This window comes from Microtus pennsylvanicus, chromosome 6 (assembly GCF_037038515.1).
Source record: "Microtus pennsylvanicus isolate mMicPen1 chromosome 6, mMicPen1.hap1, whole genome shotgun sequence".
Taxonomy (NCBI): domain Eukaryota; kingdom Metazoa; phylum Chordata; class Mammalia; order Rodentia; family Cricetidae; genus Microtus; species Microtus pennsylvanicus.
The window spans coordinates 50,749,843-50,775,389 of NC_134584.1; positions in this window are offsets into that span (position 1 = coordinate 50,749,843).

Consider the following 25,547-nt stretch of genomic DNA (forward strand, 5'->3'; position numbering starts at 1 on the left):
TTAATTAGGCCTCAACACATCCAAATACTAACTTTCTTAATTGTATTTCAAAGTGGTTTTGGAAACAAAATAAGCCATATGTCACAAACGAGCAGCCTGGTCTACAGCTGTGCAGAATTCATCTCAAAACATAACAGATCTAGTTCTTCTTTTTACGCAATATTGTGTCCCTCAGCAGTAGACCATAGGAGCTCAAATAACAGGGACTCCTCACCACTCCCACCCACAAGGTGCAGCCACCATGCATGCGGGACTAACAGGAGGATATCTACCTGATGCCGTAGTGCCTGAGTCAATGGAGCTCTTCTCTCAAAGGAGGAGAGTTAAGGTTTTATTTCTCAAAATAAACTAAAATGCTAACTTTGATATGTGCTTCCTTAAACCACACAAAATGAAATTTCACAGGCTCAGGAAGGCTTCAAAATGGGAAGCCATAAACGTCAAAGTAATTTCTATGGTGTATTAGAAGATTAGAATACAAAATTAGCATAAGTCTGTGGGGAAACATATAACACAATTATGTTTGTTTTGTTACATATATTTAATTAATTTTTTTTGTTTGTGTGTGGAGGGGTGTGCCTAGTTCTACCGTGCATGTGTGGAGGTCAGAGTGTAACTTCCAGAAGTGGGTCCTGGGAATGTCAGGGATGGTAGCACAGTTCTTCACCCCATGAGACATCTTGCTAACCACAGACAGCTTTTGTTTATTATTCTTTATTTTTTGACTAATAGCTATTTTTTTCTTTTTCCTATTTTCTTGTTTCAGCATTGATGCTTTTAAAAAGCAATAAGCTTGTGATTTTGGCAGTAGAGCATCTCCTCTTCCACTTCCCTGGACTCCTTTATACTCTGTCCTCCTCGCCTGCCTTTCTCTTAGCTTGACTTCAGCCCCAGCATTGCCCTGTTTCCATCTCTTCCTGTTTCCTAGCAACCAGGCTGGCTGCTGATTTTCCTGGATTGGTCTGCTCCTCCTTCCCTCTCATCTAAACTTCTCCCCCAGATCAGGAAAAATTCATCTACTGCTTAGATCAGCACCTGGACCACACTGGGAGGAAGCAGGGTGCTGGGCACCTTTCCGTGTTAATCCCAGCTCCACATCTGGGGTAAAAATAATGGCCTTTGTTCAGAAACACTATGGGACCCGTTGCTTAAATGCTCTGCATGGCCTTCAGTACAAACATTATCACCATCAGAATCAGCCAGAATGACCCGAAGACCTCTACTGCCTTTTGGCTCTGTGACTCTCGGCTGTGAACAAGGCGAACTTTATAGGAACCCCACCCCTTGGGATGGTGAGGAGTACTCTAGTGATGTATTCCACACTCTCTTTCAGAGGTCAGCTGAGGTTTCCTCCTGACTGCTCTACTGTTTAATTCATTCTTCAGCACCGGTTTCTGAGAACACCAGTGGCTACATTAAACACCCAGCACATTTGCTACGAGACTGCAGAAAGCATCGAAGAAACCAGTAATATCAGCGTGACTCGGCCGCAGTGTTTTCATGCATGGGATGCTTTCAACTGATCATCCTGAAAGCCTGCCACTGCATGAGTGGGCACCATGCTAGGCCAGGATACTGGGGAGGAGGAGCTGACAATGAGACAATGACCTCAATGACAGGGCCAGGGAGAATTCCAGAACATTCCCCGCCATCAGAACAGTGTCTTCAGAGACTTGGTCCTTAGTTCACTGGTCATAGATGCCTTTGAGTTCTCATCCCTTTTCTCCTCTTCATCCGTGAACTTCTTGAGCACGTGTTCATTTTCATGCCTTTTCCTGCATCCCTCTGCTGTAGCTCCCTAGTGTCTGTCACATGACCTCTTCAGTATCTTTACCTTCTGGGGATGGGACCAAATCACACTGCAGGCAACTGACTACCACAGTCCTTCCTACCCAGGAAATCCCCAAAAGAAGTGACCATGAAAGCACCCATAGAACATTGTTAGTGGTGTGGTGGTCTGACCCCACCTCCATCCTGCCTCTTCGCTCTTTCCCTTTCCCTGGCCAGTGAGACATGATGGGCACCAGGGGCTGCCTTGTTCTCTGAAATAAGGGAAAATCTTCTCACATAAGCCCTCAGTCATCTGATGCCACAGAGCCACCCGAATCAGAATTTCCTCCTCCCCCTTTTCTCCTGACTCTTGCTTTCTCTGCAGCTCTATTCCTAGCAGACGTATCATGTATCTATTGTTTCATTTTTAATCCAAATGTTAGCTGCATTTGGGACAGATTTTTTTTTGTTCTTCCCAGAGCTGCATCCCTTATACCTCCCCTGAGCAAGGCCCTAAGTGGGCCCACATGTGTGCACTGCAACACCTGGTTTATATGCTTCCCAGGAAAGAACCAGGGATTCACACATGCTAGGCATATGTGCTACTCTCTCAACTGTGCTACATCCCCAGTCCTGAGGTCACACAGCTGGAATCACACACACACACACACACACGAGAGAGAGAGAGAGAGAGAGAGAGAGAGAGAGAGAGAGAGAGAGAGAGAGAAGGAGAGAGGGCAGAGGGAGGGAGGGAGGGAGGAAGGGAGAAAGGGAGGGAGGAGAGGGGAGGGCAGAGATGAGATTTGAACCTAAAGTATCTGATACCCAAGTTCGTGTTCTCTCTCTCTCTGTCTCTCTCTGTGTGTCTCTCTCTGTCTCTCTCTCTGTCTCTCTCTCTGTCTCTCTCTGTCTCTCTGTGTGTGTCTCTCTCTGTCTCTCTCTCTGTCTCTCTGTCTCTCTGTCTCTGTCTCTCTCTCTCTGTGTCTCTCTCTGTGTCTCTCTCTGTCTCTCTCTCTCTGTGTGTGTCTCTCTCTGTGTCTCTCTCTGTCTCTCTGTCTCTCTCTCTCTCTCTCTCTCTCTCTCTCTCTCTCTGTGTCTGTCTGTCTGTGTGTATGTGGAGTTTTCTTCTTCTCACCTAAGCTCCCAGATTCTCCGTGGCAAGGACTATCTATTTTGTATCTCAACCCAAATGTTTAAGTGCCTGATATGTGGAGGGGATTCCATAAATGTCAGCTAGGACTATACAGTCAGTTAAGGGCTGGTGACTGGAGCAAACAAGCATGTTTCCTACAGGGACCCTGTACAGACAAAGGCACAAAGGCCCAAGAAACCCAGTGGGGAGAGCACCGTGAAAACGCCTTCCTAAGTGGTTAGCTTATCACCAGGGGCAGCTTAGCCACTGTGAAAAATAAAGTCTATTGAACAGATGTAATTGCCGCTCATCCCTTTCAGCAGCTGGAGTTCCTGTGTCCACACCTTGCCTCACAGCACACAAGCAAGTCTAAATGCCTAAAAATAGCCACGTTAATCTTCCAGAAATGTCTTTATGATGAGATAAAGCCAGGATAAAAATGCGTTAGTCTCTAAAACAAGGACAGATGGCAAATTGATACCACCATGATGCGATCCGAGGACGTAGCACTGGTTCGGAATCTAGCAGACAGCAGATGCTATGTTCAAGTTTACAGAGGGAGTTTGATCCCGACCATGAGTGATGAGGTGTCTCAGCAACAGGAAGACTGATCGGGCTCCTTCGCCGCCAAGGGGCTCTGGACTCTCCCGGGAAGCCATGGAGCAGAAGGTGGCAGCACAATCAATTGTTCCCTGTTGCCAGCTCACTCCCTTCTTTCATCAGCACCTTGAATCTGGGAGAAAATGTAACCAGAGCCCTCCCTTGGGATTGGCCCATGTGACTCAGGCCAGGCAGAGCCCCTTACTGGCTCACGGCAGCAGTATCCATGATAGTTCAGCTTCAAGATTGAGCACAGTGACACACATCGCCTTTTTCCACTGTGGACATTTGGTCACGTTTAATATATTCCTTTTGCAAGTTAAAATAATTGCCATTCCTCTCTCCTATCTGGTTCTCATGCCTTCTTCCCTCTTCATGTCTCTTGTCCGAAACACATTGTTGTTTTCAGTAACTTGGCTCAGAGTGAAAAGCAAATGTGCTGGTGACCAAGGATCTTACACCAGGGACGCTGCGTAACTGGGTTTGATTGCTTGACTCGGTAAAGATGTTTTCTAAATTAAGGCAGCATGTTTCCTAGCCTTTAGAGCATGCCCCCTTCCACAGAACTGCAGCCTAGAAAGCTTCCTCACATCTCCTAAGGACCCTGCTTGTGCTGCTCTGAGGTCTGTTGGCTAGGGAGAGTCGGGAAACAGTGATTCACAGTGGAGCATGCTGGGATACTGATGAGCCCGGCGGCCCATGGAGAAACAGGCACCCCATCAACTCCATCTGTGCAGAACAGGGTGCGAGCCCAGCATAGGCAGGCGGCCTCTGATGAACCGGGAACACACAGATTTGGAAACGTGCCTTAGAGTTAATAGCAAATATATCCCCACCTCGCACAGATGCAGAGAGTAAGGGTAATAAAACGTGCTGAGAAAAAGAGCTCTCGCCAGACCAGCAGAACAACGCCGATTCATGCCTGCTGCTGGCAGGTGCCGTGCACCGCGCCCCGGCGTCTGCGCTCTGTGCGCTGGCACCCAGTTACCGAGCTTCGGGCAAGGGCCTGGAGGTTAAAATACACAGACACACACAGACAGAGAGACAGCAACACGGGTCATCCTTGAATTCCCCAAGAATGCCCCCTTTATTGTGTTCAGGGGCAGATTATATAGAGATAGCCACGCCCCAGCCAAACCCACCAGAAACCACTCTCCTGAAGGTCTCGTGCTCAGAGCAGCTGTAGGCACTCAGATCAGGGGGTTACAAGAAATTTAGGATCTGGGGTCTCACTGCTCCCAACAGGCAGGGAGGGCACTGCAGTCCATAGCTGTTGGAGATGTAAGGGAAGCCGCTCTGCTGTGTTCTCAAAGCTGTTACATTGGAACTAACACTCTTGCTCAGACATGTCCTAGTGAAGGAAGTATATCCCAAGCATATCTACGGGTGCCTTGCTTTAGTCTCGTCATAGGTTTGATAACATCTGAAATTACATACATAGAGTAAACTGGAGTACACCCCTTTTTACGTAAGATATTACTTATGCAGCTTCATCACTAAATTTTACATATAGTAACATTAACGTATAATAACATATGCTGTCATACACTGGCATATACTAGCATATGAGGATATACTTACATAGTTCGTGTATACTATTATGCATTGTTTTTGACTATACAGCTTGATCAGTTTTAGTAAAACATAAACCTTATGCAGTTGTCACCATAACTCAGTTCTAGAATACTTCTGTTGTCCTGAAAGACTGTGGATAACCAGACCTGCATCTCCCTTGTAAGATGCAGCTCGTGAATCCTCACCCTTTGACTGCACGGTGTAGTCACAGTTAGCGTAACGGGGGATATGCTGAGTTAATGAAGCTTTGGGCCTTTCTCTTTGTCTCCTCGCTATTCGGCTTTGCTCTAGACTGATAAACATCTTTTACCACACCGCTTTTACTCTCCTTCTGACTCTCAGCGACATATCTCTGAATTATTTTTAGTGGATACTCTAGAGATTAAAATACTCATTTTTGGATCATTTTAATATATTCATGAATGTTTGTGTGGTGTGTGCTCTTTTATCGCCCGCCTGTTCATCTGAGGCAGGATCTCTCGCTGAGCCTGGACCATGCATATATTTTACAGACTGGCAGCCCCTAAATTCTAGTGACCTTCATATCTCTGTACCCTGCCCACGTGTAGGGGTGCCTGGGTGCACAGACAAAAAGCCTGGCCTGGTACATGGATGCTGGGATCTGAACTCAGCTCTTTGAGGTTATGCAGCAAGAATTTTAACCATGGAAACACCTCTCCCGCCCCCAAATATGCATCTTTATGTTATCATAGTCCACGTTAATACCATGTGTTTTAAATGTGTCGACACAATATTCTAAAAAGCATCCCTTACATTCTAAGAGCCTGGAACTTTTGCTGGATCCGATAGTCAAAGTTAACAGTATACCTGGAAGTCACTTAACGCTGCTGTCCTGTGAACTCAGACCGTCTGTTTAACCTGCCTGTAAGAGGACAGTGTAGCAACCAACCTTACTCGTTTACCCATGTCGTCAACTTTTACAACCCAAGCTGCAACTGTAATCTTAAGTCATGCACCCTCCATGCCCCTGGCCCAGAACAATGCCTGTGTACCATCGGCTGAAAGCAGCAAATACAGAAGCTGAAATAAACTTCTTAAAATCTCCTATAAATGTTGAAAGCAACCATTTATGGATATTGGTTGATAAACAGTGCTATTCGTCATCAGGGTCAGTAGGAATCAGTTGGAACCAGTGATTTAATCTCTTAGGAAACCCTGTTAAAGATTTCTGTAAAGCATCTCATTCCTCCCCCCATGTGGTGTTTTCTCTGCTGTTGAATAAATACAGAGCAAACCCTTTGTTGGGGATGCAGACGGACACACAGACATACATACATACATACACACTGAAACAGACAGATGTGCACAGAGACAGACACGCATAGGGACAAACAGATTCACAGGACAGCCTTCAGGCAGGCACAGATTCAGGCTCATACAACAGACAGACGCAGGGCAGAAGACACAAAGAGCAGGAAGTAGAGAATTCAAATCACGACTCAGAGGGGAAGTGCTTTTATTCCTCTCTTTAACGCAACATCAATGCATTATTGGCGACTCCGATCACTAATGCATATAATCTAGGCATTTAGCATGCCCCAGTGCACCCTTTTGTGCGATCATTGTCATGTGTGTTATCCTTTCCGCCTGAATGACTTCCTTTGACATCTCTTGTATTACAGGTCTCTAGCATTGACTTCATGCTTTGCTGATTTCAAAACATTTGCTTTAACTTTTATTTTTGTTTTTGAAGAATAATTCACTGTTCATACAATTCTTAGGGCAGTTTTGCACCTTGAAAATCTCTGTCCAGGATCTTTAGACTCTAGTCATGATTGTGTAGTTACTGCCTCCTATGTGACTGTCGTGGTCTTCCGCTTTCGCGATTTTCTCCGTCTTTGGCTTGGGTGTGATGCATCTGTCTGGGGTTGTCTTTGTGCCTATCCTTCTGGGATGTGGTGACAATTTTAGACCAGAAGGTTAATGTTTTCTTCACATGCGGAGGGCTCTGTTAATATTTTTTTCAGATAATTTTTGCCTCTTTCTCTACGTTTCTGAAACTCTGAGAACACATAGATGAATTATTTCATATTTCACTATGCATTTATTTTATTTTTTCTTCTCTGTTCTCTGTGTCCTTTGAATTTATTTTCACATTCACAGGTTTTATTTCTTTCCTTTGCAGTCTTAAATCTGTGCATTAAAATGTTCATTTTAGTCAGTGTGATGGTGAGATGTTTTTGTTTGGTTGGTTGGTTGGTTGGTTAGGTTTTTTTTTTTTTGTCAACTTAATGCAAGCTAGAGTCATCTGAGAAGAAAGAACCTCACCTAAGAAAATGCACCTCCATAAGATTGGCCTATAGGCAATCCTGTGGGTTATTTTCTCAGTTATGGAAGGACCTGGCCCATTGGAGGTAGTGGGGGTGGTATACACATACTAAACAATCTAGGAGTTACAAGCCAGTAAGCAGGGTTCCTCCATGGTCTTTGCGCCAGTTCCTGCCTCAAGGATCTGGCTTGAGTTCCTCCATGGCTTCCCTCAATTAGGACTTAGAAGCTGGAACTTTCTTCCCCACGTTGTTTTGGTTTATGTGTTTCTACCACAACAGTAGAAACCTAACTAAGCCAGAAGTTGGTACCAGGAGTGGGGTGTTGCTGTGACTGACCTGACCAAGTTGTTTGGGGGAGGACTGTGGACAGAATTTGGAACTTTGAGTTGGAGAAGCTGTTGAAGGCCCAAAATGTAACAATTTTCCAAGGTGGCTTAGAAGAGACTGGTTCAAACAATGCACGTGACAAAGCCCTGGCTCATGAAGTTTCAGGGGGGAAGTTAGGTGTTCCTGTAAGACTCCATCAGGGCTGTTCATGTAGTATCTTGAATTAAGGATCTGTGGATGTGGTCATCTGGAGCTAAAAGAATCAGTTGTGAGTAAGACAAGACTAGAATCACTCAAACGAAACTTTTGCTTTGCTGGGACAATGATTCTGGCCAGCTGGGGCTAAGAAATCAGCTGTTATTAAGAAGAAACCAACATCACTGAGGTGGAACCTTCTAGGTATATTTTATCAAGGGCAACACACACAGAAGCTGTTGTGGTCCAGAGGGGCCAAGGCTGCATCTCATGCAGGCAGCCAAGCTTGGTAATGCATATACGTTTCTTTGGTGATACTGGTTCTGGCAGCTTGGAAGCCTCAGAATTTAAGAGGTCATGGAGAACAACCGAGACTTGGCAACATGAGATGTCAGGAGAGGCCACTGGTGAAAGGGAAAGCTCAGTTACAGTAAGAAACCCACGACGGGGGTTAGGGGTGGGAGAGATGTCGAGATTTGGCACCATGTGGCAGGGTCAGAGCACCTGAAGAAAACCCAGGAGAGGCTATTGGAGAAGGTGCCACCAGGTTGCCATGAAGACTCCAGCATAGTGAAGGTTCCAGGACTGTGGGGTGACCGTCAGGGACAGCAACAGTGAGGGAGCTGGGCCTGACCCCGTGGGACAAGCTGTGTGCTCTAAATGGTGAAGGTGGAGAGCGTGAATTGCACAGGCCCTGTGGAGACCAGAATATATGAGAGAGGCCAGACACTGAGCACTGAAACGGTTTATGCTGTAGAATGTTGGCTTTGCCCTGGCTTTGATTCTAACTGTGCCCTGGTTCTTCTTTCTTGGAACAGGAAGTATGCACCTTGTTACTTTTCTTTTTTATTGTATAGGAGCGCACAGTGGGGAGGCTTTGGACCTTCAAAGAGACTTGGGTTTTTAGAGACTTTGGATATTTTAAGGAGACTGAACTTTTAAAGACTGTAGGACTTTTGAAGTTGTTACACTGTGTTCTGTATTCAACCTGATGTCTTGGGAACAAATAAGAAAGTCAAGTTTACAGTTTAATAGTGATATGTATGTATGTCAAGTTGACAGGGGTCAACTGTGTTGATTAGTTTGGGGGTTTTGGTTTTGTTTTTGTTTGTTAACTTGGCACAAGCTGGAATCATTTGAGAAGAAGGAATCCCAATTGGGAAAAAAAATGCCTCCATAAGATTGGGCTGTTGGCAAGTTTATGGGGCATTTCCTTGGTTAATACTTGATCTTGGGGGGTCCAGACACTTCTGGATGGTACTACCCCTAAACATGTAGTCCTGGGGTATATAAGAAAGCATGGTCTCTCCTCCATTTCCTGCCTCTAGACTCCTGCTTGAGTTCCTGCCTTGGCTTCCCAGTGATGAGCCATATTTGAACTGTAAGCTGAAATACACCCTTTCATTCCCAAGTTGCTTTTGCTCCTGGTATTTTATCACAGCGGTAATAACCGACTTAACACAGTCAGTAACCCTCTTAGCTTCCGGCTGATGACCCATAAGCACATGGGAAAACGTTCAACACCCTATAACATCAGGGAAATGCAAACTAAAACCACACTGAGACTTCCCTTATCCCATTCAGGATAACTAATAGCAAAATCACTAGACAAAGAAGTAGGAAAGTATGATCAACATTTAGAAAAAAACTGAAGTCAATAAAAAATTAATCCAAGTAGGCACAAATGTTAAACTGAGCAATGATGCAGTTTCTTTAAATGCATATTTAAAAATTAAAAGGCCATTTATATACATAAAGGAAAGTATGCTAATAATAATGAATAAATCAGATATATACTCTAATATAAGAACGATGTCTTAAAAATAAAACAATCCAATCTTTTTATTTTTTTTTTAATTTTTTAATTTTGAGACAGGGTTTTGCTATGTAGCCTAGCCTGGCCTAGAACTCATAATTCTCCTGCCTCACCCTCCTGAGTGTTGGGATTACAGGTGTGTACCACATACTAAGCTCAAAAGGAAATTAGATTTGTTCTTCACTTTATCTTTTCATTCATTTTTAGTTAGCATATATTAATTACACAAAATAGGCTATATTTTATAATTTATATATTTATATAATAGGCTGCTTTGTAATTTAGTGATTTCAGATGAAATCTAGAGACTATGCTAATGCATAGTAGCAACTACATGTTTTATTCTATTGGTGAGGTCTAGCTGTTTTTAATTGTCATTATTTGGTCTAGACTTAAGCTGAAATAATCTGCTTCCATTACAGTGTGAAATTGTTTGTATCTCTGTCTACTAAATTATTCAAAAACCATATGCTCTGCATAGTGTAGAGGCCCGTCAGTAGCTAATGAGGGGAGTATATATATCGTGATACATCAGACATCTTTCCCAACCACTGACATCTGAAGAAGGATGCTTAAAAGAAATCCCACACTAGCTCAGAACTGAGTATAATAAAAGGTTATTTATTTAGGAGTAGACTCACAAATCACAATCTTTTGCTGGAATGGGGAACAGCTACTTAATCCCGCAGCCGGAAAAGAGGCTGGACGCTCGCTTTACATTGGCATATATACTATAAGAGGCCACACCCAACTTAAAGGCTACCGACAGTAGGAATTCCTAGAGCAGCCATCTCCAGACCATAGGGCCTGCTAGACTACCTGACCTGAGTGGTGGGAAATATGAACTGAATGTTTATGCTTCCCCCTGCTCAATACTGACATTCTAACCTAATTGTGATGCTACTAAGAGGAGAACCTATGCTATGAAACCTTTAAGAAGTAATTGTGTCAAAAATCATCATGAATGAGGGTTACAATCCTTATAGTTGCACACACAACATGAAGAAGCCTTTGACAATTTATCCAGCAACTCAGAGGTGGAAAAATTATTCCCTGGTGATGGATCATGCAAGAGATGCCAGGCAGTGGTGGCGCACACCTTTCATCCCAGCACTCGGGAGGCAAAGGCAGGAGGATCTCTGCGAGTTCGATGGAGCCAGCTAGAAACGGGGCTATGGTACAATAGCCTGCAGTGGTGACCTTAGGGCAGAACAAAAGCTGTCTCAGTAGGTGGAGCTGTAAGTGGTAACCTCAGTCATTTACTTTGAATGGAAGAAATAGCCTGAGTAAGAATGCATAAATATATATTCTTATAGTATACTTATAGATAGTCTTATAGCATGTGTTATATATGCTGTATATTATATAGTAATATATAAGATATAAAAATCGTCCACAAATACAAAATCAGAGACAAGACTGGGTTGGGTAGAGGCTTGTGGATGGACACATGGGGGTGGGAACAATGTGTGAAGAATTCGTGTCATGTTTTAACAGCCCTCCCCCAAAGCGTTCAATTGAAGAGCCATTGAATAACAATGTAAACAAAATGTTTCAGTTAGTTGACATTAGCCCGCCCTCAGCGCTGCCACCCCCGAACTGGAAGCATGGGTACATAAACACAGTTGCCATGGTAGCAGAGGTGGAAGCATCTGCTCTTGGAACCCATTTCACAGTCAACAGTTGGTGGAAACAGACTCTTGACCATGGCATCCACTGGTGTCCTGTGCTACATCAGGGAGTGTACAGTGTACAGCGGCCTTGTAGGAGGACATGACAATGGCCACTGACGGCACCCCTAAAATCACAACATGGATGCCTCCTGGCTAAGATCAATACATCTACTGTTGTTCCCAACACATAAGCTCACAGGAGCCAGAGATGTTTATAAACCTTGACGCTATAGCATTAATAGAAGAGACCAACTGGTCACGTCATGGAAGGTTTGATACTTGGAGATTCTTCTATATGAAAAGGGTCAGTAACTTCCTTTATAAGGTGGCTACTCTGTTATGGATTTTCCTCTCCTGACTGCTTAATTTCAGTGAGCCCCATGATTCAGAGGAATGACTTAATGGTTGTAGAATGTTTGACAGGAGTCTAGAGACCCACACAGCATGCTGTTAGGGAGCCCCCTTCACGGTGGGAGATTTATCATTGCAACCTCAATGGTTAACACATCTAGTCACACTGAGGAACCCTCTCAGAGCACCGGAAAGGCCTACTGACACCCTACCTGGATCAGCTTAGTCAGGGTTGTTCTGTTCCTTAGACTGTGGTGTCTACAATAAGGCAGAGATCTCTGTGGGGCCATAGGAAAGACCAGCTGAGTCTGGAGACTAAAAGATGAAGGGAAAGAGGCTCCATTTATCCCTTCACTCCATGGCTCGTGGTGAACCCGGTGCCATCTTGCTAGCCCCAGAGCGAATGCCCTGCCAATCCTAAATTGTGGCTGTTGCCAATGCACATCAGTCACCTGGTGTCTACAGAACAACAAGAGAATGAGTCGTTATCTTGAAGAAGCAACTAATTGATACGGAGGCCAAGCTGTTTCCACACAAGCAAGCAGGAGGAAGCACTGTAGAAGCCAGCTGACCCATTTGGCACCTCCTGGAGTTTAGTTCTCACCACCAGTGGTCATAGACAGGGAACTTGGCTTGAGAACTCTGACTCCTCAGTGATGGTTTATGTCTAACCACCTCAAGAGGCAAATTACCATCTCCTGCAAAAAAAGGTTAGCTGAGGCTAAGGAAAACCTAGCAGAGAAAGCAAAGGATGGGTAAAGTGCATATACCTCACGCATTATGTCAGCATCCGCAGCAATGGCTGCCATTACCCCCTTAAACTCTATCTTCTGTTTTCTCCGAGGGAAAGGGGCCCATAGCTGCTTCTGGAACATACACAGAAAACAGTGCCTATACAGCATAACGGATGTTCTATGGCGGCCATGGAGGTTTATTGTTCTCTCCTTGTAAAAGAACCTATTGTGAGAAGCTGTTGACGGATAACATCTAATCGCCGCCTCTCTAGACTTACCATGGCTTTCTGTCTAGTTACAGCTTCCCTGGCTGCTGCCGGCCTTCAGCTGAGCATCATGGAGAGTGCTATAAGGAGTCCGCTTGGGCCCAGTGCCAGGCACATTCAGGGCATCCTTTGTTCACCGGCTTCTTCAGCTTAATCAAGACTTCCTTAGAACTCTGCTGCAATCCAAAGAGTCATGGGCAAGCTTTTCTTGCCTTTCTCCTGCTGCAGGCATCAAACCTGCACTGCATCCTGAAGGGGCCTCCACTTCCTTACGTTTTCTCAACCTTTATCCTTCGCAGATGCTCCCACAGTACCCTGCCTGTCTTTTTTTAGATTAATTTTTACATTTACTGATTTGCTTATTATTTGTTTGGGGGGGAGTGCTTCTGCTATGGCACGTATATAGAGGTCAGAGAACAACAGTTGGGGGTTGGTTCTCTCCTACCATGTGGGTCTGAGGATTAAATCCAAGTTGTTAGGCTTGGTGGCAAGTGCCTATACCCACTGAGCCACCAAGCCAGCCCAATCTACAGCATATCTAATCCCTCCTTGCCCTCAGCTTCTCAAAGAACTCAAACCAGCACTCTTACAAGGAACTTCATCACAATGAGAAGGAAGGGAACATTAACTCAAGATAAGCAGAGGTAAGGATGTGTTCCCTACAGCAACTGTTGACAACAGAGAACAAGAGCACGAAGTTTTTTAATTTCCATTTGATTGGTTGGTTGATTGATTTGATTGGCATGTGTGCTTGTGGGCACATGTATGAGCTCAGAGAACACCTTTCAGGATTTAGTTCTTTTCTTCCACTCTGTAAGAGCTGGGGGTTGAGTTCAGGTCCTCAGTTTGGGCAGCAAGCACCTTTACCCACTGAGCCATCTTACCAGCCTGTATGGAGATTTTTTTTATTTTTCAAAAGTCAGTTGGTAAAACTTAAGGAAATATTTTTAAAATTATCAGTCAATCTAAGAGCAATCAGGGAAAGAAAAACAAAAGAATTTTTAAAAACCACAGATGAATAGAAAAGTAGCAAGATAGTAAAATTAAGGCCAACCATATTGATAGAATATAAATGGATTAAAGACTCCAATTATAATACAAAAACTGTCAGATTGAATCAAAGGAAAATAGGCAACCATATGTTGTTTATGAAATGTATGCTTTAAATGTAATGGAGGCTGAGGTTGAAGCCAAGGAGTAGAATTTCCATACCATACGAAGACTAGTTCTGAGAAAGCTGGTGAGCTTTATTAATACCAGACAAAATAAGTTTCAGGTCAAAAGCAAGGAGGAAATCACAAAGGATGTTTCATAATGAAGAAAACAGCCAATTCATTAAGAAGGCAGAAGCAGACCCCTCAAGCTGACAGGACCAAATTAAAGCTAAATACCCCATAACCTTGTGTAGGAGTTTTGACACTTCCTTTCTCAGTAACTGAAGGGACGAGTCGATTGAAAGTCCAGAACACTCAACACTGAAGTTTGCCAAGGGCAGCCCATGGAGCACTCTGGCTGTCTGTGTGTTTGTGTTTGCGCGTGGCTGGTTTGCACTGCACAAGTGGGGTGAGAAGCTGTGACAGCAAGCATATGACACATAGAGCTGAGACGGTGGCTTTTCAGTGTGTTCCCACAAAACTTTGCTGACTTTGGGGATAAAAGATCTGAATCCTCCAGTCAGCCAACTTGCTTATAGTTGCTATAAAACACCCAACAATCACAGAGTTCACCTTCTTTCCAGATGTCTATGGAACCATGCAGTACAAACCACGTCCCAGTTCAAGGGGTTGTATGTACGTTGTCTCACTATAACACAATGAAGCTAAAAATTAACAATACGCTGGGTGGTAACGATGCAAGCCTTTAATCCCAGCACACGGGAGACAGAGGTAGGTGGATCTCTATGAGTTTGAGGCCAGCCTGGTTTACAGAGTGAGTTTCAGGACAGGCTCCAAAGCTACACAGAGAAACCCTGTCTCAAAAAACCAAAACAAACAAAAAAATCAACAATAAAAATATATCTACAGAAGTCCTTAATTATTTGAAAATTTAATAACACATTTTCTGAATTACCCATGGAGAAGAAGATGATAAGCATTGTTATCCAGAGTCTTGGGCAGATACATGTGGTCCTCATCCTTCATCAAGGAAACATATCTCTGCAACAGAAAACCACAACCAATAAAAATGTAGGGTTGAGGAGCCCAGTCCCAACTGATACATCTACAATACAGCTCCTGCACCTAAGGCTCAGAGATCCCTGTGGAAGGGAGAAAGGAAAGATTGAAGTACCAAAGGAGCATGGAGTTTGTTGTGAACTCATGCCTACTAGAATGGCAGAAGTTATACCTGCAAAGTCTCACAGACACATCTACCTAAACATGCCATGGCCAGGGACACCAGTGGACAAGCTAATGCAGGAGTGGAAAAGCTTCTGAGGTCTCAACTGTGGATAAAGAACTGCAGGCAACTAACGGTGCTGGGAGTGGGAAATCGTCTTCCCCAGGGAAGAGCACACCAGTTAGTTACCCAATACCAAATGGTCAGGCCTGAGGACACATACAGGTAATGCTATGCATACTGAGCAGGTTTTATTTATGTATTTAGGAATATATATGTATATATATAATGTATATATATCAACAATTAAAAAAATCTATGAACTTGAAAGAGAGCTAGGAGAAGTACATATGGTTTTGAGGGAGGAAAGAGAAGGAGATGATGTAATTACTTACAATCTCAGTGGACTGGTCCTGGGAGACAATATTGGTTTAATATTGGGAAATCTACAAATTCAATAACCATCCAAAGGCTAATAAAAGTCATAAATAAATTTTAATGCCAATAAATTCAGCAATTTGGATGAAATGGACAACTTTAATGAGGTATATAGCAAAAGTAATGTGAGAAGAAATACAAAATATGTCACCTATCTATCTATTAAAGGAATTGAATTCATAATAATCTTCACAGAAAGAAAGCCCTAGTAGGCCTGGTTTCCTTGGTGACATATATTCAATATTTAACCAAGAAATAATAGCAACCTCACATTAACTGTCAGAATAAAGATGAGAGGAGGGAACACTTAATAATACTACGTGAAAGCTGATGAGGACACTAGAGAAGAAATTACAGATCGATGGTCCTCATAATCCTAAATGCAGAGATCCTTTCAACACTGCGATAGTTGAGCAGTATATAAAAAGGATGGGGCAGCAATATTAAGTGGACTGGTCCAGGGAGCCAAAGTTGGTTTAATAGTAGGAAATCATAAAAGGAACTCAACACAAACTGAAAAGGTTCTGTATAGCAAAGGACACGCTCAACAAAACAAAATGACAGCCTACAGAATGGGAAAAGATCTTCACCAACTCCATATCAGACAGAGGTCTGATCCCAAAATATACAAAGAACTCAAGAAATTGGTCATCAAAAGAACACATAATCCAATTTAAAAAAATGGAGTACAGACCTAAACAGAGAAATCTCAACAGAGGAATCTAAAATGGCTGAAAGACATTTAAGGAAATGTTCAACATCCTTAGTCAGCAGAGAAATGCAAATCCAAACAACTCTGAGATTTCATCTTATACCTGTAAGAATGGACAAGATCAAAAACACTGATGATGACTTATACTAGAGAGGTTGGGGGGTAAAGGGAACACTCCTGCATTGCTGGTAGGCGTGCAAGCTGGTACAGCCCCTTTGAATGTCAGTGTGATGATTTCTCAGAAAATTAGAAAACAACCTTCCTCAAGACCCAGCAATACCACTTTGGGGTATACACCCAAAGGATGGTCAATCGTGCCACAGGGACAATGTGCTTAACTCTGTTCATAGCAGCATTGTTTGTCATAGCCAGAACCTGGAAACAACCTAAATGCTCCTTGATTGAAGAATGGAAAAGGAAAATGTGGTACATTTACACGATGGAGTACCACACAGCAGAAAAAAATAATGACAGCTTGAAATTTGCAGGCAAATGGATGGAGCTAGAAAACATCATTTTGAGTGAGGTAACCCAGACCCAGAGAAAGGAAAAAAAATGCCTGCAGAAGTACTTGTTCAAGGGGCTGGAGAGATGGCTCAGAGGTTAAGAGCATTGCCTGCTCTTGCAAAGGTCCTGAGTTCAATTCCCAGCAACCACATGGTGGCTCACAACCATCTGTGATGGGATCTTGTGCCCTCTTCTGGCCTGCAGGCATACACATAGACAGAATATTGTATACATAATAAATAAATAAATTTTTTTTTAAAAAAAAGAAGTACTTGTTCAAGAATTTTCCTGCCTGCTTTAACTGGGATCAATAGTAAGTCCATCACCAACTACCGACAGAATAATCAAGTTGCCATGAACTCACAAACGTAACCTGCTCAGCATAAATAGAAAGGAATCCTGGAAACCCACAGGAAAGCAGACAAGATCTTAAACATCAAGCTGAACAAAAGTCTTAAGTTAAAGTGTACGTACATCTGCATGGCTCAATTTTATAAGCTCTATGCTAATCCAGGTGATAAATATCTGGGTTTTGTTTTGGTTTGGTTTGTTGTTGTTTCGTTTTGTTTTTCGGGACAGATTTCTCTGTGTACTACTAGCTGTCCCAGAACTTGCTCTGTAGTCCAGGCTAGCCCTGAACTCAGAGATCAGCCTGCCTCTGCCTCCAAGCACTGGAATTAAAAGCGTGTACTGCCACCACCCAGCATGATAAAATCTTATTTGCAGCTATGTCCTAAGGAGTAAGGAGATCAGCTGTGACCTTAGGAAACATGTTGGGTGGTGGAAATAGTCTCATCTTGATTTGCATTTGGATTAGATGCATATATACATTTGACCAAAATTTATCATACGTCTGAGATCTGTGCATTTTAGCACATACCAATTATTACTTAATTCTTAAAATAAAAAGAACCCAAAAAAATTCTGAGTGTCTGCTATAGACCAGGCGCTGTTCCAGGGATATAGTTTATACAGACAGAAATACCCCTGCCCTTGTGAAAGTTACTTCTAGACTATACATCAGGTGTATAAATAAAATTCCTATGTGCTGAATTAAAGCATTGCCATCACAACCTCCCCCCGACTTAGGAAGAGGCTCAGAATGTCACCCCTCCTCACTGCTTCCTATGGATCATCTTGCCACCCTGTTAGGAACCCTAAGCTTGTGGAGAGAGGCCAGCCCACCTGTTTAGGAAGTGATGTGTTGTTATTTGGGATTTCCTGAGGGCCAAGATGTGCTAACTGAACTGAAAAACAGCCCTGGCAGGAAATCCCTAGGGGTCACATTTCATTTCCGTGCAAAGCAGGATTCATTGGTTACATGCCTTACGTGGGACTCTGGAGGCCTGGCTTGGGCAAATGCTTTAGGGAGACAGCAGTGAGGCTGCCTCAGAACCCATGGTCTTAGTCTTCAAAGGCTGGTTCCTATGCCAACTATTAAGATCCTTTAAAAAAAAAAAAGTATACTTGGCAAGCTTCAAGAGAGGCAGGAAGGCATAAGCCACCTGTTAAAACAGAAGTTTAAACCCAAGCAGCAGTCTGAGCAACTGCAGACATCCCATAGGCTGCCAGTCTCTTGCCATGCTCCTTGTCTCGCCTTTGCAATAGTAAGGTCTGACTGGCTGATGGGCCATGGGACCAGAGAAGTAAGGAATTGCTGTGGCTAACTCACTGGCTTTGTGCACTTCCTTAAGACATGGACAAGAAGACCCTCGGAGTATGGAAGGAGATTCGTGGCTAGGACTAAAGAAAGTGATGGTTAACAGCAGGAAAGGGACTCTCCTGAGCTGGCCTGGAAGGTGGCAGAGGAAGGAAAGAGACAAGGGAAGGGACAGCTGTAGTCGATGTTGTATGTGAGATCAGAAGACCCAGCTGAGGAGTGCATTGCAAAGAGAGACCAGAAGAAACAGATTTGTTACAGCCGCTGAGAAAGGTCTGATGAAGCCACCGGTGGCAGGGGAGAGCTAGGGGCAGAAAGGGGGGAAATGGGTCTCTGCGGTCACCAAGGCCAGATGGCTACAATGACAAGGATGACTGGCGATGTCTGAGGGAAGCCAGCCATAGACTGTTGAGTATGGGAAGTTATAGCTATGGTCAGTGTGACATGGTAAAGTAGATGGGGAACAGACAGCATGGTTTAATGCAATCAGAAGAAGGCAAGAATAGAGAAAGAGGCTGAAGGAAGTCACTTCAGTCGAAGGCCATGTACGTGTGAGAGCATATTTTGTGATCTGGAATTCGCTGATGGAAGAGATGGCTTCTTTTCTAGGAAGAAGGGCCTGGTCCTTCCTCCAGGACCTATGATTGTTTGTTTGAGTAACTTGGTATACAGGGAACAAGTAATGCTGAGGAAGTTCATAAGATCTGAGTTGTCATTGTATTCAGCAGTTCTCTGTGGCACTTACTTTGTGGGGATCTTGCAGTTCTGGCCTGCTGTTCACTGATCCCGGGAAAGCCACGCTTGGCATTTGGAGTGACCCTCGTTGTTCACCTGGCCTGTGAGGAAGAATCACCATTATGGAAAAGGCCACATAGAAACCCCTGAAGGTGATCTCTCAGAAAATATCACAAATACTAGTATTGGGATTGCATTCACAGTTGTTTTCTTTAGGGAATGAGAGCTGGGGGAAATACGACTGTTAGAGAGAGGGACCTCTGAATGAGATCTAAACGGTGTAAGAGTAGTTAGTGTTCTTTCCTGTCTCCTTCTGAGGCATGAGTCTGGCCTCTGAAGACACACGATAGATTAAGGAGGATGTCTACAAACCACCACAGGCTGAGGGAGGCATCAGGTCTATTTATAGGTGCGGGACACAGCATCTCACTGAAACGTTCAGGACAGTTTCAGGGACACAGTATGGGGCTATGGAGTTAGCATTCTTTACTAGTCTAACTAAAAAGCAGGAACAGAGGCAGTTTGTGTTCCATGGACTAGAAAACAGCACTTATTTGATTTTGTCTCAGGAATGTGTTAACTATCCCACTCAATACTCTAATACAATCCGACTGGCTTTGAACTATCCAGGAGCTAAAGACTAAAAATTAAAATGACCTCTCTTCACTATCACTCCCAATGACACACAGGCCTTTTTACTTTACCTCACAATTCTGAGCCTTGCGGGGTTAGAGGTTCCAGTCTCAAAGAGCCAAGAGATCAGCAAACCAGAAAAGGTGGCATCATTTTGGCAGAGATAAATGGTCTCTGGTTATCAGGAAAGAAAGCTACATAGTGGTAGGGAGAAACAGGGATGAGACTCGGGAAACCAGCCAAACACATTTTAGTATTCCTTCTCCAGATGTAGTGGGGACTCGGATCACTTAGAAATAAGAGTGTAGAGTCGATGGGTGGCCATCATGATCTTCTGACGTGACACTGAGAAGGAGCAAATCAGGTGGAGACAATGGCCAGCTGCAGAGATGTAGATGAATTCACTTACCTCATCTTTCAATTTCCCTCTCTGGAAGAGAAGCGCACAGGACCTGGAAGGGAACCACTTGAGACGACCTGTGGGGAAATGGAGCTTTGTGGCCCCAGAGGTGGAGGAGGTTGGCATTGTCTTACCCGTTGTTCTACTGCTGTGAAGGTCATTCTTATTCAAACCATCACAGGCATGGTCTTACTCACCATTCTATGGCTGTGAAGGCATTCTATTCAAACCATCACAGGCATGGTCTTACTCACCATTCTATGGCTGTGAAGGCCATTCTTATTCAAACCATCACAGGCATGGTCTTACTCACCATTCTATGGCTGTGAAGGCCATTCTTATTCAAACCATCACAGGCATGGACGCACTCCAAACAGATCTCTCAGGAGAACCTATTATGAGGTGAGGAGATCTGGGTCCCCCAGCTATGCACATCTGGATAGAATTTGGCATTCATGCCTAAGCACTGCTCTCCACAGGCTGACCGCACTCGGTAGAGCATGATAAGACGCTAGAACAGAGCCACACCTGCCCAACTTGGCATCTTCTACCTGGAAATCTTTGCTCTGGGGCTCTGCTGACTGGGCTGAGAATCTGAGTCTGGCACAGTCTTAGGCTCCTCCCATCCAAGTCTCCTTTCTGTGTCCCTGGTGCAGCTGTCAGCCCGGGATTGGAAGTCAGAAGCCTCCTTCTGCCTCTCCTTCCACACACAGCCTTTGACAAACATTCCCTTTCCACTTACTTCATTCTGATTGGTTACATCTTCTCTGATGATCCAGTATGACACAGCAGGACACAAAATAACTAACATATTCTCCCTACTAAATAAAACTAGTAAACAAGTAAAGTCCTCCACAGCAGTGCAGGAAAGTGAGCAGGCGGGGCTTTCAGATACCCGTTTTCTGGACAGTTTCAGAAATGCTAGGCAACACGAGTAACAGCCATGGTGAAAGCCCTGTGCACGCACAGCTGCATCCAAGTGTTCCCATCATTCCAAGTTCTAGTAATTCCCGCCAAAGGTCTTAGATGTGTCAAATGGAGTCCTCTTTCTCTGCCATGATCTGGAAGCTTTCCTGCCAAATACAAGAAGACAATGATAGAACCTATGCTCCTGAATCTTACTGCACAGAGCTTAGTCTGAATCTCATCTTTTACCTGTCTGCCTGGACCTATCACGGGTAGCTCTCTCCTTGATTTCCAGAGGACAAGGTGAAAAGTCATGGAGACTCTGCAGTTCACAGCTTACCTAACAGATGAAAGAGCATCTTACCTACCTCCTTGTTCCCTCCTCTTCACCCACCAGGCAAAGCTGGGATTCTGGGAGAAGAGCTCCCTCTCAGGCATTATGGACAAAGTGAAGGATAAAAACAAGACAGGGGAGATCAGCTTCTCCGGTCACACCTAGCCAGTGTTCCTGCAGACACAAGAAAACATACCACTCTGGAGAGCACTGTTCATTCTTGGGCAGCAGTTGTCTGGAACCTCAGATTAAACTGCATTTCCCTGTTGTCTCTCCTTTCGCCTAAGGGAGATATTAGAATAATAACAATGGCTTTGACCTGACCTGGTCAACTTGTTTGTCTTGTGATGCTAGCTAATATGTGTGTCTTAAAATGCATTTTAAAGACAGGTAGTGGTGGTGCTTGCCTTTAGTTCCAGGACTTGGGGGGCAGAGGCAGACAGAGCTCTGTGAGTTTGAGACCAGCCTGGTCTACAGTGTGAGTTCCAGGACAGCCAGAGTTACACAAAGAAACCTGTCTCATAAAACAAAAAGCAAGCAAAGGAACAAACAAAAAAGCCATTTAAATACAGCTTCCACATAGTTTTCATCCTGCCTGAAATCCAGGGAAGGTCATCCTTTGTATTCCAGAATCCTACCAAAAGGTCTTTTGGAATAGTTAGGCATTTAGCAAACAATATTGTACAGAATGGAATTGATTACAATTTATTTGCTTTGTTTGTGCATCTTTCTCACCAGTTGCTGAGTTCCATGCAGGCAAAAGCTGTCTTTACCTCTGTGTGCCCAGAACATACTACAAAGCTGAACATAGGGAGCAATCATATGGAACGATGAATGGACAAGGTATCCAGAGCCAGCAGGCACTACCCAGGATGGGATTGTTCAGTAGAGAGCAGCGTAAGAAACGAAAAGTGAAGACTGCAAATTAGGAGAGGACCCAGGGCCATCTTGGTTAAGGGAGGTGGAGGAAGGGAGAAGGCTGAGCATCTGAGAAAGTGAAGGCCTGAGAGCATTAAGATTATGCACTGGGGCTCATGAGGGTGACCCGAGGGTATCAGGCCATGAAGGCTGGCGTGGCCAATGGCATCAGGCAAGCTCAGTCGATACGAGCCCCACACCTTATTCCTACTGCTCTGCCACCTCTCCATCATCAGTCTCAGCATGGCAGGCAGCTTAGTGTGGGTAAAGCTCTGTTAAACCTACTCTAGCCCACGCGGAATGGCACTAACCTTAGCAATGGTCTCCTTCAGCCGGTTTCCTCGCTCTGAGTCCTTGGCCTGAGATTTTATGTGAGATAACTCACGTCCATCAATGGTAAGGCGAGTGCTTTGAAATGCTTTTCCTATTAAAAAAAATAATAATAAGTGGCTGGTACCCATGTGTGTGCAATTAATGCAGTCCTTTATCCACCTGCTTATCTTATTGAGTGCAGTAACGTAAACACACGATTCTTCATCTGGTAGGGTCGTTCATGTGGGTCAGCTCATGCCTTGACACAGGAACCAGCTCCCCCTGAACAAGACAATGGGAATCATTCTGTAGCTCTGCAGCCCTAACAGGAACAAGCAGAGCCAGTGTGAAGGCTGGGGAGCATTGAATTCCACCCTATCAAGGACCAGCAATTCCCAGTTTCAGATGCTGGCATGGTGTTCCGTAAGTGAGCAAACACTGAACAAATGTTCACAGGATTAATTAAAGCATCTGATGAACTGTGAGTCGACGCCGAGTTTGAGGGAAACTGCAGATATGTGAACCCTGATGATGGGAGAAAAGACAACGGAATGGTGAGCAAATGACAAATGCCCGAGAGATTAACTAATAGACAAGGATACCAGGTCGCTGGTGCCTCTGCGCGTGCTGTCTTCTGAGACCTATGATGATTTTGATTACTGGATAAGCACTGAGGTCCTCTCCAGGCCTCTGACTATGGGCCCCAAGGGGTCCAGCTGACAAGTGCAGGACTGTGTGATGTAGTGGCATTTCCCTTGCATTTTAATAAATAAAGCTTGCCTGGGGACCGGGAAAGAAAAACAGTCACACTGGCCAGTCTTACAGACCAGCCAGTAATGACAGACACCTTTAATCCCAATAACCACACTAGTTGCCATAGAAACTGGGCAGTACAGGAAAGGAAGCTAAACCAGGGCGGATGGGAGCTGGGAACGAGCTGGGAACCGTCAGTGCTTCTGTGCGGGGACTCAAGTGTTATTACGAAGAATCAGTCTTACCCATTGATTCCACACTGTGGCCTATCCCAGCAGCCCCCCCACCCAAGACTTACAGTTCTTACACTGTCCACTGATTCTAGTGACTTATGTTTGTCTTTGGAAAGTGCTTTCGTATTGTAAGCAGAAATGAACACAAATAGCTATTTCTAACACTCTAATAAGTTGGGAAGATATTTAACTATCCAGTGAGAAGGTCTTGGTTGACTAAATTTAAGTATTTTTGCTTCCTTCCACAATTGGAACTGAATTATTAAACCCAGAGGAACCAGACCAAAGGATGCCTTCATCACACTGGATGGGAAATGTGTAAAAGCTTGCTAAATCCTAAACCCAAAGAAGGGTCCCAGGGAGTAGAGTAGTCCACCTCAGAGCTAAGAGCCAGGAAAAGGCAGAAGTCAGTGCTCTGCCTAGAGCCGTCTGTCTTCTGGGTACTGGCTTGAAGGCTGCTGGAAACTGTAACCATGCCGATTTTCTTCTTCCAGTAACTGAAAAAAAAATATGGCTTTGTTGAATCAAATAGTTTCTCAAAACCCAAGTCATTCCATAAATGGAGTGAGTGAGGCAGATGAATTAAGACAGCCCTTGTAATAATAATGGCTGCAGATGCCAGAAAGTGTTCTGCATATTCCAGAGACTATCTAAGATGTGTTCATCTGGCTGGGTGGTGGTAGCACACACCTTTAATTCTAGCATTCAGGAGGCAGAGGTAGATGGATCTCTGAGCCAAAGAGTGAGTTCCAGAACAGCCAGGGCTACACATAGAAATCATGTCTCAACAAACCAAAAACCAACCAAACAAACCAACTACCGTATGGTTCCCTACACCAGCCCAGGGGCTACAGAGCCTCAGAGAGGTCAAATAACGCACTAGGCTCACCCAGCTTGAACAGGGAGGGTCCAAGCAGGCCTATGTGTCTCCAAAGACTATTCCCTCCGATTCTCATCTTCAACTGAGAGGAGGAGGCGGAGGATCGGGGAGAGTCTGGGCGATTCTTCCAAGAGCAATGGCAGGTCCTTGTAATGCAATGAAATCAAAGCAGGCACAACGAAGGCTCTAATCGCCGGCAAGAATGAGAGCACAGAGGCAGCGCCGCTATAAGCATGTGAAGACTAGCACATACGTCTTCTGAACTTCATTTGAGGACATCATCTGGACCTTATTAGGACTCAGTAGATGTTTGGAGCCAGTAAATAAATGTGTACCTCCAACAAAACAAGATTGGCTTTTTGCTTGTATAATAGGTATTTCTGCACGCTTTAAATTACCCTCTCGGGCAGTAAGTGTCTTAACATCAATAGCCTTCGCCGTTTACGCAGCTCGCTATGGTCAGTGAGCATCGTTTTACTCGGAGCAATGCTTTGAAGCTTGGACAGCGGGAATAACTTCATCCTATCTTTAGGACTCTGGTGCACAGAGAGGTTAAGTGAATCATCAAGAGTCACATAGCTAGCTTTCGTAGCCGTTCTCCTGCCAACACGCTGTGTCCTCCTTCCTGGGAGGCATGTCCCTTTCTGATTCATCACTGAAGGTTAACACAGTCAAGCCTACACCTTGCTCCCAACAGTGTTGCATGCTTATCTCATGGGTGGTTTTTAATGAATGAATGATTGCATACGGAAGGAAGGAATGAAACACTACACACAATGGCCTAGTAAGATTTGCATTGGGGCCACATGACTTTCAGATTTGGATGAAAATACTCTAGAAAATTCTTTTGCCTATGCCCATTGTATTCAAATGCGCGACCTCCCAAATGCTCAAACGAGATCATTCTGCTGCACTTTCCTAGCTGGGGAATGTTTGTTTTAGGTCAGTTTGGAGCCATAAATCTTGCTAATCGGTGCCTAATGGTTCTGAGGATGACTCAAGCAAGTGTCCCATTAATTGAAAGAAGAATGTTGTCATCTGTCACCGAGATTTCTCATT